The sequence below is a fragment of the Hipposideros armiger genome, unplaced genomic scaffold (assembly GCF_001890085.2).
Source record: "Hipposideros armiger isolate ML-2016 unplaced genomic scaffold, ASM189008v1 scaffold_1590, whole genome shotgun sequence".
Taxonomy (NCBI): Eukaryota; Metazoa; Chordata; class Mammalia; order Chiroptera; family Hipposideridae; genus Hipposideros; species Hipposideros armiger.
In genome coordinates, this window is record NW_017732940.1 from 2,027 (window position 1) to 17,694 (window position 15,668).

General features: G+C 36.7%; 1 pseudogene; it reads right to left on the reverse strand.

Annotated features, from left to right (window-relative positions):
- Window positions 1–2,502: 2,502 nt before the first annotated feature.
- LOC109377866 (lipopolysaccharide-induced tumor necrosis factor-alpha factor homolog pseudogene) lies at window positions 2,503–2,982 on the reverse strand (annotated as a pseudogene).
- Window positions 2,983–15,668: the final 12,686 nt, after the last annotated feature.

The following is a 15,668-nucleotide window of genomic DNA, read 5'->3' on the forward strand; positions in this document are numbered from 1 at the left end:
ATATTGACAGGATGTGTTTTCCAAAATATTTGCCTTATTTCTAAGTTTGGGACAATTTTTCTGATGCAAAACAGATATGCAAATTATCTTCATATAATATGGAATCTGAAAAATAGAATTTTCCCCACTTAAAATCATATTGCAGAAGGGGTAAAATTATCCCCTAATTCAAGTGCCAGGCTACAGGTTATTAAATACCAAGAAGGAAGAAATGTGCTTTCAAGAGGTGCAAAGAACTGTGGGTGTTTATGTTTCCAGTAATGCGATGAAATTGACTGTAACTAATAGAGTGTGAAATAGTCTCCCAAGGAACATAATGAAGTCCTAAAGAAAATAGTTTAAAACAGGAGTGGATGGAGGCCTTGAAAATACGAGCAACAAAAATCACTACTGTGTTGGAAGGTGATTTTTAAGTTGTTACAAAGTGTTGCCTCTAATTTTCTTATTTTCGTTCATGACTGGCCATGTATCATCTTAGTGTTGACTCACCTAACATATATATATATATATACCAGAAACAAAGTAGAACCAGAGAATCCAGTGCTTATTACTGTAAATATCAATAAGGTATAGCAAATATTTACTGGTTAGATAGTGCTGTCTGGAGACATGCCTTATAGGTGAGTTGCTAAGCTGGTTTCTCTAACAGATCGCAACACCCGTTTTGTGCGCCATTGATATTCTAGTCATGTGTCTTGTTAAACATACTGAAAGGCATAATGATTTTTTAGTGTGGACTTAACCCCTGAGGGTCTTTTCTAAGAGCCCGAACTACTTCAGGTACCAACAGAGTTAGCTATAAAGGAGTTTCTGTTATAAAGCAAATATGCTACATTAATGAAAATAAACTCAGTGCATTTTAATAAATATGGTTATGATAAATAGGAAGACATTCCTAGCGATTTAAATAAAAATGGTAAATTTTATATTTAGAGGTAGACTTCTTTATATTTATTATCAACACTTCACTAATATACTTTTTTTTTGATAAATTGTTCACTGAGTGAACCAAAGACTTTATTTTTTAAAAGCAGATAAACACCAAAGTACAATGTAGTATCCATATTTGTTGCAAAAATAATTACTGGAATTTTTAAAAACATCAAATGAATATGAATAAGCTGAATCAATGGTTATGACTATAATTTTCAGCCAATATAAGATTTTTGTTCAAGGTCTAGGCCTGGTTTTTACATAATGTTATTCACATGCATTACCTGTGCCTATTTATTATCAAAATGGAGACTCTTGGAAGTCGAGTCCAGCTTTGTCTTGATTTCAAAGATGATACAGCAGCGAACTGAGAACCCTGGCTTGCCTCTTGAGTCCTAGAAATCATGTCTTCTGATGTTATACAACATATTATATTTCTGAAAATTAAAATCAGACTTTAGATTCCTTTGAAGTAGTTCAGGTCCCCCAGCTTCTCAGCACCGTGGTACCTGGATGTGAGCACATAAGCTTTTGTCTTTCCAAACACATTACTAGGAACTCAAAAGGGGCCCCACTTTCAGAATTCCATTATAGAGGTGTTTAAGAACCACGCCAAACCCGAGTAAAGGCAATGGATGCAATTATCTACTACTTTTTCTGTTAAGGAAAAAAAAGAATATGTGAGTCCCTTGGCAAATGGGAAAATGATACCAATTGTATGGTTACAGAAAATGGTTCTATAAATCCCTTCTTTCAAAATTATGTTCAAAGGTGTTGAAGAACCAAAAGGAGGTCATAAAAACTGTTAATACAAACAATTCCTCTACAAGAAGCAAGTTCCTCATGGAAAGTGGCTGAGGATCTGGTACAAATAATGGAGGGAAGGCAGAACTATGGTAAGATCCAGTTCTCTGTTTCTAGCATGCGTTCATGACCTCAGAGATATGCGTCTGGTGGGTGTGAATAGCCCCTCCACGTATTTAAAAACAAAATTAAGAAATTAGAGTGAATGTGTGTGCTAATGAAAAGCCTGCAGGTACAGAATCTGAAAACTAAGGCCTTGGTCTGTAAGGCAAGATTCTTGTCATCGGAAGTGGAAACAGATGGACACTATGGTGGGAGGGACTAAAGGCTGGTTTAGCCACATGTGGGCCGGAAGAGTCTCAAAAATAAGGCAACCTGTGACTTCTGAGTTGGAGCCACACTGAAAAGGCCCACTGAGGCGAAGAACGAAGCTGGCAAGGCACATCAACAGAAGATATTCAGACCGGGTGACAGTCACAATTAGATGGGATGAGTTGGGGTCACAGGTAGGCGGGAATCCTTTGACCCAGCACTCAAGGTCAAAGTCTTTGCATGTCCCGTGCACAACTTCAGGCAGCCATTCCTGGGGTTTGGAAGTGTGACTTTTGCGATACGAGCTCCCCCGCCACCCCCTAAAGAAGACACAAAGGTGGAGCCCCTGGAGCGAGGAGACCACCAAGGTGGAACCTCCCCCAGGAGTGGGGCTGGGTGAGAGGCGGAAAGGACTTGCTGCCACACACGGCTCCCTCCAGATGTGGCTGAGTCCTACAAACGCTTGCAGGTGGCCAGGAGAGCTTTGCACGGGGACAGGAAGGGTCCAGGTCCCGCAGAGCGTCCACGCAGGAAGGGATGAAGCAGCAGCACGCTAGGCACCCGAGCAGGCACAGGCCCCCACAGGAGAGCCAGGGGAGGGCGCCGGCACTACAGGACAGCTCAGTCCCAATCATCTTGTTGCAGGAGGGACAACACATCTGGACTGGGCGGTCAAAACAGGAGCCTAGCTGCTGCTGTACGCAGACCGTCTGCACCACAACTGCACTGGCGTTGGGGATGGGCATTGGCTGGCTGTATGTAGTATGCAGGGAGGGTTCGTGCCCTTCCCGTCAGGAGCCCCGTAGCTGGCCCAGACATGGGCAGGGGGCGCGGGGAAGCAACTGTCAATAGCCACTGTCTCTTCATAGGATGGGCGAGCCGTGGGCACGACGGAGGCCCCGCGACTGCCTTGTTGGATCCTGGAGCAAACATTTTACTGATGCCAGGCAAGCCGGGAGATCTTAACACTTCACTAATATTCTTTTAAAAGAATGCTTTCTGTCATACATCAATGTCTTTAAAAAAAAATAAATGTTATCATCAAACTATTTCTGCATCCTAAAATCGAAGGACTCTGTCATAATATTGGTTTTTCTTCCAACCATGGGTTTGATGGATGTTAGCTACAATTTTTCTTACATAGAACTATTTTAAAATGAAATGTTAAATGCAAACAAACACACATCAGCATTTGTATAGTTAATGAATTTCCTGATTGTCTGCATTTAATTCTACTTGACCACTTACATTTCAAGTTTGTAGTAAATTTAAGAAAGTTGATGTCTATTGTTTAATTGTTTTGCTTTACAGGTTTGATTTATTAATTAAATTAAAACTGTATTAGGCTGATATTAACATATATGTGTGGTCATTTAAATTTAAATGGAATTTAAACCCACATTTTTTAAGGAATTTTTAATTTTATACAGGGAATACTTTTGCTAACACCCCATACCATATTCTATTAATATTAACTAATCAAGGCATTAAAGAAGCATTGTTTAGACATTTTTAACATATAGGAAAAAGTAGCCATCATAAAAATATTTCTTGTTCCTAAAAATAATTGACATTTCAAAATAAACAGTAAAAACTTACCTTATTGTGACTTAAAAATTTTGTATTCCACAATTATAAGTAGATGCAGATGCATTTTATTTGTCTACACAAACATAGACATTCTGTTTAAGTTAATTTTTATTTTGTTTTATTTGTTAACGTATGAAACCTGGTATTTTAAGATTGTCAAACACGTTTGTTTTATTCATGTTTAATAGTTTTTTCTGTTTTCAACATACTTATAACTTATAGTTAATCACAGAAAGATAGCTAAGCAATTTCTAAAATTTGTAATTATCCCTAGATCAAATATGACTAATTTGGGATGACTCATTGAAGAGATGAATAAATTGAGTCTGTCATGATGTTATGTATCTGTTAAAAATGTTTTGGAAAAATGGCTGCATACACATTTTAACCAATTTTCAATTATAATAATAACCATTAAAACTTTAATACCTAAATCCTTACAGAACCTAATGCACATTATAAACAAATTATCTGTGAAAGGTTCTCTTAAAAAATGAATGGGATGGGATGTAAGAGCTTCCTGAATTGTAATACTTAAATAAGCCATTGGAATAACCAATTATTTCCATATCATTTGAAATTAAGAGTGAAAGCATAAAACATTTATAAAATGGTTTTCAAGCAGATTTTGAAGATTAGGGAGAATCTTAAAATCAGAGAAATACATAAAGCAAACATCCTTGCCTAGTAGCCAGAGTAGATCTGGGTGCTACAGAGCTAACCATCATTAATAAATGAATAAGGTTTTATTATATTTGAACATGTGTTTTACTGTAACATAGGATGGGAACTACATTTTCTTGATTACTTTTTTTCCCTGAAACTAGCATATTCCATGTTTCATTGTAGTAACATAGTCCAGGGTGATTAGGATCTGTTGTTTATGAATGATTTTTTAGGTAGAGTTTGGGATTGGAATTTACACAACACAATCATTCCATAAGCATTTACCCAGCATGTAGTGTTTGTACTGGAACACAAGAACTTCAAAAGAATAGAAAATTCTGCCTTTATATTAAATGTGTTTGGCATGTGGTAAATGAAACAGAAATTCTGTAACAACAAATGAAAGAATAAGTAGATTCATGAATAAAGTATCAGAATCAAAATGTGACTAGTTTGAAAATAAACAAAGCTACATTTAAGCATATTTACTTATTGTATATGTATTTTAAAGACTTAATAATCTTTAACATATCTTGCTGTTATCTTTAGTACACACATATTTATATTAAAAAGGGATGACACTGCTATTTCTAGCGTAGAAATCATAATGTTATTCACATGCATTTGCTGTGCCTGTTCCTTTAAATCTCAGGATGCCAAAGAATTAATTTGGAGGATTAGAACCCTCAGTGAATGCACCTGAAAGCACTTGTTTTTCCTTGACCTGAGAGAAGCATGGTTCCTTTTAACTACCAAAATATTGCAGATGTTTCACCAGTAGTATCATTTCATGATATAAAGGGGAGGGGCAAAGACCTGTAATAAAGAGAGAGCAACTTAAAATTGCCCAAAACCTGTTTGCTTCCTTTGTTAGGTTTTATTGGTTACCTTTATGTGCATAATACCAAGCCGGATTAGTCCTGCACCAAGTCCTGTAGCAACACCTCTGACTTTTAGAAGCTTTTGAACTCCTTGCCGAACTAAGAAAGAGTCCCAGAGTCTAGTTTCTTTCCTACCCACTCAGGGGGTTTGATCACAGAAAGCACCATTTAACTTCAGGAATTTGGGGATATGTACCAAGAAGAAATACAGAAATTGTGCCAATTAGCTCAGCGAGTGGTTCTCTTACCATTGAACTTGGGAAAACTGTCTCTTGGTTGCTCTCTTCTCTTGGGGATGGATGTGATTGCGATGGCTTTCTCTGAACTGTGGCTTGGCTGCACAGGTACCTTCTTTTCCTATCCCTGGGGAAAATGGGATTAGAGTAGATGAGCAGGATTGTCTCAGGACAGAGTACTAACAGGAAGAGATGTAATTCTTCCCAGTGGTAGTCTCCACGTTTACACCTGTCAAATGGCCCTGATTTAGCGCTGGGACTGCCTCGTATCAGCTCATATCAACTTGGGCTATTTGTTATATTTTCAGGAATTTTTTGAGCTGGCTGTTAAATACAGCCATTATTAAATATAAATTAAATAAAGCTATTATTAAATAAATTATATTAAAAGCTAAGTCAATAAATACTCAAATTTCATCACATCCTAATTATTATTTCCACACTTTGCCATTACCTGTGTGCTGAAGGTTATGATTATTGTGTCTGTGTAGTGGAAATACTGCATATTTGTATGTTTGATATTTAGTGATGCACTATTAATAGCTGGAAATTGTTCATGGTGTGAATATTTACACATAAATTAGCAAACACCATGCAGCAGCAGATTTATAATTTTGTTGATTTTATGGACTTGATGGAGAAAATGGCAATAATGATTAAATTGAAATTGTGTTACATCTGTAGCTACGTGTGAATATCTAATTTTTTTGAAAGACTAAGCTGATTCATCAAAGAGGTGGCTTATGTCATCGATGAATGGGTGAAATTCTGACATATATTTGTGTTGTTTCATTTCATTTTAACTGGTCACATAAATGAAAATATCAGCCAACATTCATGTCAGGACTAAACTTGTTTATCAGTTGCAATCATGGATTGGATACAGGCATAAGACACCTCCCCCTTCCTCCCCCTCGCAAAAATAAAATAATGAAAGAATTCTGTGATAATCAATTGGTTAGGTAGAATTTATAATAAACAGTACTATATATTTAATATTTGTAAATTGTTTTCAGCACATCCTTTACATCAGTAATATTTTATAATGAATGTTTTCCATATATGTGTGTGTGTCTGTATGTATGTACTGTTTCTTCAGTTTTCTTTTTTTTGTTTTTTTTTTCCCCCCAGAGAGCTGTTTGTTAAATGTTTACTATTAACATGCCACTGGCCTTTACTTTTGTCTATCAAAGGAAAAGTCAATTCTTCTTGTTCCCTCTTTCTTAAGCTCCTACGTTGGCTAGGAGGGTTCATCTCTGGCTTTTTCCTATTAAATCCACCATTGTTCTCTGTTAATTTCAATAACTTCCTAACTTATTTTCCTTCTTCTTACTTTAATTTCTCTCCTCCACACAGCAGCCAGAGTGATTTTTCTAAAACATAAAGCATGCCATGTAACTTCTCTAATTGGAATCTTTTAAGGGCTCCTTATAGAACCCAGAAAATGACCAGGAACATCTACCATGGCCTCCCAAAGTCTGCATGACCTCTTCCCACTCAGCCTTCTGGAACATTCTCCCCCTCGCTCGCTCTGCTCCAGACACAATGGCTACCTGCTCTTTGGGGGGTACACAAGCCCTTTCCATCCTCAGTGTCGTTCCTGCTCCTTTAGTCTGTAATGCACTGTTTATAACTTTCCAGAGTGGCTTTTCCTTACCCTTCAGACACATCTCAAGTATCATTTGTTCAAAGAGGCCTTTCCTGGTCACCCTACGCGAAGCTGAGCTCCACTAGTGACTATATCAACTCATTATACCTTCTTTATTTCTCTCATAGAACTTTTTCTCATCTCCTAGTTATATCACTTATATGTATATCTATTTACTTGCTTATTACCTGTATCCCACAATAGGATGTAAGTTAAATGAGCACAGAATACTGTCTCTCTCTTTTTTGTTTTTTATTGCTGTAATCCCTTCTACTGACAATAGAAGAGTAAGTGCTGTTTGTTGTAGGAAAGGAAGAGCAAAAAGGGAAGGAAAATAGGTAGATTTGGGCAGAAGAAAATAACTGCTACTCTTAATGCTACTATTTTTCTTACAGGTCAAGTTCAATAAATCAGATCATTCCTTTTCCTGGCTCAGGCTCAATATTGTATAATATTTTTATTTAGTGGTATACGGAGCCAAAATAGTCCTCTTTTCTAAATGTTAATATTCTGAAAATTAATAATTTACCTTTATTTGCTTAGGGGCAAATAATGATCTAAATAGGGAAACTCTCAGAACAGAGCCTGAATCTGCTTCATTTTTTAATGTGAATCCACAAATGTAAATAATCACAAATAGAGCTTTGAGAAATACTGTTTATAGACATACGGAATGTGTGACTATTACAGTAAATGTCACAGGGTTAATAGAAGTGGAGGTTGGCATTCCCAGAAAGAGTTAAGGTATGCCTTGAGGATGGTGGGGGCCCAGGACTCCTTGGCAGGGGTAATTAAATGAATAATGATTCCCAGGAACTTGGTAACCATCATTCTCCATTAAAGAGATTGAATCAGGTAAATTATTTTTTATTCTGTACTCGGCTAATATAACATAGTTATTTTTAAAATATGTAATATTGACAGCACTGCCTGGCAAAGTGGAATGTATGTTAGCTCTTTCCCACCTAGTACTTTTCCAACCAGAACCTTTTTCTCTAAATATGGATTTATGCCCAGAGTTGAATGCAGCCATAAGCACCCTTATCCATTTGTTTGCTTTCTAGGGTCCTGTGCACAGGAAGCAAAACACTTCAGGAGCTGATAGCCCAGGTCACATGCTCCTTCTATATCAAGTGCCTTGCACCTGTGAGGGAGACCATGGCCAGTGTAATCATTCCTAAGAGATCTAAGCATAACTTTAAACAGAAACAAAACAAAACAAAACAAAACAAAACAGAAAACCTCTTTGGAGGCCTATATGTACTTCATGCATAGAAAATCAAGCACACCTAATATTACTTGGATGAGAAGTAATTTTTGAAGAAATTTTTGCCTAAATATTACGTGAATACAAGATTTTGGTGATCTAGTTTATTTAATCATAATTATAGAGTTGTCATCTCTTCCTGTGCCCTTATATATAGATCTCTATATTACCCTAGTTAAATAGTGACTCAGTAAAAACCCAAAAGTACTTTTCGTCTTTATTATTACAGTGTTCGACACATCTTCTTGCAACATAGCAAACTTCTTAGTAAGATGTTCAATGTGTAGAAAGATAGAAAGGACAGAGAGCAGTGGGTCTCTACTTTTTAAGAACCTTTCCACTTTTTGTCTAGAATGAAGCTATCTGGCACTATTTGAAGAAATTTACCAGTAGCACACACCTTCTAAACATCTAAAGAAAAGCCATCTGTGGGAAGAATATTACAAGCAATGTGATTTCATGATTGGAGTGCTTTTAATACATCTGAGTCCTAGAGTCATGTTCTAATCACAAGATATCATGAATTATTTGGTATAATTTGGCTAGCTAGTTGCCTAAGAGTTTATCATTAAGAAGGTAGCACGATGTCACAGTATTATAATCAGCATGTTTCAACTTGTTATCCAAAAAGTTAATTGATATTATTTTTCAATCTGTTACATGGTCATAATTAGGTGAGGTTATTGAAGCACGGATTAGGAATCAAAAGTTCCAATTCAGGAACATACTGGCTGTATTGTTTTGAGCAAACCAAGCCACCTTTCTCTGCCTCGGTTTTTTAATCTGCAAAATAACCGACTGGGGTTTGGTGACCTTTGAAGTGATACTTCTTTAGCTTTAAAAATGTAATATTGTATTCATCTCTTGTTACTGTCATGGAATAGCCTTTGACTCGTGAGATATATGTATGCCTAAGCATTTAGGTAAGATATCATGATGTTAGCAATTAACTTGAAATGATTCAGGGAAAAGTGTGTGTGTGTGTGTGTATGTGTGGTGTGTACCTATCATCTACCTGTGTATCTATCGATTACCTATCTAAATTTATCCATCCATCCATCATCCATCCATCTATCCATCTAAAGACAAGGATATATCCTGATAGACAGGATAGAGAGACAGAGAAAGGAGTTAGAAACAAATGAGGCAAAATAATAACAATTGGTAAATATAAATGGAAAATATGGTAGTCTTGAAACTTTTTCAGAAATTTGAAACTTTTCAAGAGCATGAGAAAGAATAAATAATCCTGTTAGAAGCATAAGAAGCAGTGGCAACATGGCATAAAAGTGAAAATATTTTGTTTGGGAATTAGTGACAAATATCCCTTAAAGTAAGATTCTGTTAAAATTTGGGAGGATGTGCATCTTTCTGCCTATGATATTGTGGGGGCTAAAAAAATACTTTTCCTTCCACCTTCTAAGTTCTTCTAGCTGGGCTAATAATCAGATTAACAGGAGAATATGTACAAAGTTTATTATCGATGTACATGCCAGGGGTGTCATAAAGTGAGACCCCCAAATGCACTGGGCAATTGAGATTTATATGCCCTTATGGAAAAAAGGAGAAAGGGGACAGGAATCTGAGATTCCCAAGGAAACAGGCAATTTACAGCCAGCTGAGGAAAAGTGGAACCCAAATGTCAGGAACATTCTTCCTAGAAAGCCCAGAAACCGTGGGACACAGTGCGGGGGAATCCAGCTACCAGGCCCCTGCCTGGAACCTCCCTATTTAACGCTAAGGTGAGAATGTTAAGGTTCCCTTCTGGGAGCAGGCTTTGCATCTGAATCTGCTAGGCAGGAAAGGGGCAGGGAGGGTCAAAGGTTTTTTTTCTGATACTTTTGCTTTTTAATAATCAGATTAAAAATCTCAATAGGCACAATATCCCAAAAGGCACAGTTTTGAGGTGACAAAACCTGGGTCCCCTTCAAGATCAAACCCACATGCTGAGTCTTACTACCCTCTGGCTGTTTATATGTGAGGTAAGGAAGGAGGGCTCAGCATCATGGCGGGGCCTGCTGGTGGCATATCCTGCCCTGCTTGCTGGCCATATGTTGGCAGAAGGAATAGAGGGGCCCAGAACATATGTGCTTTTCTTTTAAATAAACTATGGCTCCAACTGTAAACACAGCCCAATTAGTGTTCTACAGTCAAATTAGCATTATCGTCTCTTGGGGCGGAGTAAAGAAGGAGATAGAATAAAGGAGTAGAGGCTACCTTCTCATGCATGAAGTCAGCATGGGTGAATAATGTACTTATTATATTAGTGCCATAGCTAGTCTAGTGCAGTTTGATGGATATGCAGTGTATGTGAATGTAACTAGAACATTGCTGAACTTAAAAAAACTTCCGGAACTATATGCTTTCTATCTCAGCCTTTTAGTGTATACTTTTAATATAAAATCTACTTCAAGTTTATATTTTCATCTCAAGCTACTCTCATAAGTTCAATTCCCATATTAGGTGCCCCTTGGTCTTTTATAATCACCTTTAGCTTCTTAATATGTCTAATTAGAATTTCCTTCTAAACTACATTTCCCAAACGTTTTGAAGATTTCTGTTTTCCTGCTTTTATGAAATTTTGGAGAAACACTGTTTTTCCCTCTGGCTTAATTCAGTTTGAAAAAAGTCATTAGAGACACTTGTACAGCACATATTTTACGAAGCCTCTTTGAAAGTATGTCGTTACTGAGATTGATAGACCCGTTATAGATTACAAATGCTTGATAGCAAAAGTCCTGTATTTCTAAAACTTAATAATTTACAGATCAAATATGTAACTAAAATTTCTGCAGCAGTTTCTGTTATCTTTCTTTTTTTAATGTGAACAATTTTATTTATTTTATTAAATTTACTGAGGTGACATTGGTTAGTGAAATTGTATAGGTCCCAAGTGTACATTTCTGTACTACATCATCTATATATCACATTGTGTGTTCACCACCCAGAGTCAGTTCTCCTTCCATCTCCATATATTTGACACCCTTTACCCTCTTCTACCACCTTCTTCTCCCTTACAGTTTGGTAACCACTAAACTGTTGTCTGTGTTTATGAGTCTTATTTTTTTTAATGTTTTTATCTTGTTTGTTGCTTTCAGTTTTATATCTCATATATAAATGAAGTCATATGGTTTTCAACTTTTTCTGGCTGACTTATTTCACTTCGCATGTAATCTCAAGATACTGGTACATCCTTGTTGTCAGCAAATGGCAGTATTTCATCTTTTCTTATGGCCGAGGAGTCTTCCATTGTATAAATGTACCACATGGTTCTTATCCAATCATCTATCAAAAGACACTTCAGTTGTTTCTATGTCTTGGCCACTGTAAATAATGCTGCAATGAACATAGGGGTACATATGCCATCCTGAAAATGGTCAATCTTGTCTGTTACCTTATTATAATGAAATCACTAGTATTTTGACTTCTCAAGTCTTTGAGACATATTTAGGTTGACCCTATAGAAAGATATGCATCTTAGGATACAGGAAAGTATTGTAAGCTATGGATATGATTAGCTCACAGGTACTTAACATGTTGGCATTTCTGCAGTGAGGTTTTTTTTTTATTTATTTAAATAGGTTCCCTTAAATTAATATTTCAAGAACTGAAATAGAGGAAGTAAATTATAACATAACCAATACCTGGTCATATATTGGTTCAACAAAACGAGTTTTCTATACTTAGTGTGTTAAGAGGATTACTGTCAGCCAAATCTAAAAAGGGCACTGGAGAAAAAATGATGACGTTGTTTTGAAGAACTGGAGCAAAATTCTGACAGTGGGGGATTCTACATTAGGGAAACAGAACACAAATAAGCAGGGATATAAACATCTAAAGTGTATGTGAAAACCAATCTATGTCAAGAGGGACAATTACACAAACAATAGATTAAGTCGTTACAGTTATGAGTGTAGGTTGGGAAAGACCAACATGGATGCTAATTTTCATGAGTAGGGAGAGATTACTAAAGTCACTTATAGCCTCTTCAGAGGTGGCGGAGATGGAGATGGACTGGAGCTGGCTTCCTTAGTTAGTCTTAGATTCATGACCAGTCTAGTATGGTCTCTAAAATATCTGAACCGTGGGAGGTCATGATGACCAAGGTAAATAATGGCCCAGGTGGACAGTATTTTATAACACATCATCTTGTTTGACTGTATATTCAACTAGTAACACTTGGAAGCAAGTTTTATTTGTACAGTTTTACATAAAAGACATTCAAACTCAAAGAAGAGACTTACCAAATTTATTTATAAGACGGTATTGGGCCTAAAGTTCAGACCTACAGCTTCTAAGTCCAAGTTTAGTACTCTCTCAACTACATCAGGAGGAAGAATTACCCCCTGGATATTTCACAGCACATGTGTTTCAGTTTTCAATTAGCCAAATCCTAAATTATCTAGAATACTTCATTCCTTAATAATGCTCTTTAGTAATGAAGATTTTTCTTGGTAACTATGCAGCTTTCATTTGAAGGGCATCATATTAAGATATTGTCTTTGAATATACTGAATGTATAACAGTGTTATAGAATTGTTCTCCAAGGCCAGCCACCTGTGGCACTGCCTACCTCATGTGGAGAAAACAAAACAAAACAAAAAACTTAAGAGTTGGTGTCAAAGTAATTCAGTTGCATTTAGGAAGCAGTTCTGTAACCTCTCAAACCCTTTCCCTCTCATTCCTATTCCCAGTATATTACTTCTGGTCTAGTTTTTAGTTTAAACCATCATGTGGAGCTGTCTTCTACATCCGTCTGAATCCTCTTGGACTACAGTCCCTTGAAGATGTTCCTCAGCCTCACACAGGGACAGTATGACAGAGTCTCCCTTAATTAAGGGCTTCCTCCAGCTCCCTGCTCCAAAGCTTTTTTGAGGACACAGCTTGGCAGTCTTGGAGGGATCTTATGGACACTCATGGATGGACAACCGGGGTTGGGGTGTCAGTGTTTATGAGGCTCCCCTTGGCCAACAGGGACCAATTTAAATATTCTCCCTACTGTTCTCTAGGCTGCGAATTCTGACACGCATTTTTATAAACTTTCTCACAGTGTCCTACATAATCAAATATTGGCGTCCCCCAGCATAGTCAGTAATGAAACAATGCATCTCTTGATTTGCTTTTCTTATTTTGCTGTTAAACCCTCCTTCCTTCTGACGTCATGGGATCACATTAATTGCCTTGCGAGGCTCTGCCTTTGAGGAAACTCAGGCTAATGCAGCGAACACAGAGAAGTAGCTTAGTGTTCTCCAAAACTAGTGCACTCGTTCAGTTTTACTGACTAGAAACCCAAACAACCAGGAGACGGGGGCAAGTAATAAACCTTTCATGAGACCTGGCATTCATCAGACACGGGTTCCCAAGAATTGGCAGATTCTGCCCAATAGGATCACACATTGGCCAGTTTCCTGGCCCAGCATTAATATCCAGAGGGGAATAGGGTGAGGATCAGGGCTTTGTATTCCCTCCAGTCCCCCAGGCACCTGCTCCCTCCCTTGCCCCAAGCCTCCTAAGATTGAATGGTTTGACAGGAGTTTAATGAAAAACTCTGCTCTTGGAACTTCATCTCAGAGCCCAAAGCAGAGCTAGTAATGAGCCCCAGGTGGCCTGTCCATTTGTGGTGCTGCTTCACAAGTTAACTGTGTCTAAAGAATTTTTGCTTGTGCTCTCACTATACATTTTTAAAAACATGGATTGACTTTATAATTAAATTCTAAATATATATAATTTTTTCTACATATGTGTCCTATGGCATACTTAAATGTGAAATTACTTATTTTTCCTATAAAGAATTCTAACACAGTTCCAAACTTCCACTCCGATGACCAAAATAACGTTCAATTTCTTGATAAGCAGCAACTATAATATGCGCAATAGGGATTATGTTCGATTCCTTTTGCAGACTCACTTTGATTTTTACCTTTAAAGAGTATAAATACCTGTATCAGAGATATGATTGCTTCCTATGTTCACATTGCTAGTAAAATAACAGGTGGCAAATATTTTACATGGTGTTTTTTCAAATGTCATTTCTTTTTTTCTTCTTTAGTTTTATACTGGTATTGAGTATAAAATTTAGATCATTAAGAAAAAGTATTTTATACAGTTAGCTGCAAATTGAGAAGTGCATTACTAAACTATTGTCATTTTAACGGGTTAAAAATATTTTAATATTAAAATCTTTTTTTTTTTCCTTTCAAATAGACCTATGAAATGTAGTTAAGGCTTATTGCAAAGTAAAATTACTAGTGAATCTATTTTTTACTTTTTTCTGAGCACTAAAGTACCCTGAAGGGAGACTCTTTGATATATATGCCATATCTAGTTGAAAGCTGTTTCTTATGAGTTGGCCTTCAAAGCAGAGAAGAGAAATTTGCTAATTAATTTATTGGTAGCTTAATTGCATTTTCAATGTCATAAGCCTTAAAAAATGTAACCATTTCTCTGAAAATCTATGCAGACTTAAGTTGCATATGGCTTTGCTTAGTATCAGTAAGGAAAACCAGCAAATTGAAATCTTTTAATATGTAAGGTTATATTTTACATATCAAAGATTTTGGGGGTCATACTACATTTTTGTAGTCTATCCTTAGATTCTATCAATACTTTATTATCTTATCACTTGTTGATTCAGAGTCTTAGTTAACCTAAAAATATTTTTGACTTTCAAGACAAATAAAATAGTCTTTGAATTTTATTAATGAATTTACTTGTAGTGCTTCTTCAGTGTCCATGTTAACTATCCTTTGATCATGTTCTCTTATGATCCATATGCATAAAATAGATTTTAAGCTTGAGGGCTGCATTTAAATTCTTATAGAAATGCCTCTTAGGTTCTTTTGGTCAATTTTACTGAACACAACACAACTAGCCCTAGTTTCCATATTTATTTCCCTAAGATAATTTCGATGGCATGAAAGCATAGAGCTGCGAAACTAAAGTCAGACACTCAGTTGCTAGAGAAGTCTCTTCACACAGAGAAAAGCTCTAATCCAAAACTACCACAGGTACCCGTCAGCTTTGGAAGTGTTAAAAGCAAACTATTGCTTATAAAGGCTATTGCTGAGAGAATGAAGATGGTGCTATTAAGACAGGTTAGTTAGTGTAATATCAAGCAGTTTCCTAATTCCTGGTAATTCCCTGGTAGACTGAGCAAAGATAAGATAAAAAAAAACTGGTCATTCCTTAAATTAGTCATTCCTTTCAAAATTATAGGGTAATTCCCTCATACTGGAACAGAGACATCAATCAGGCTCCAGAGCAACAAAGCCATTTTGGAGGACATTACGAAAGGCCTACCCAAGGCTTAGCAACAGAGCATACCTGATAAA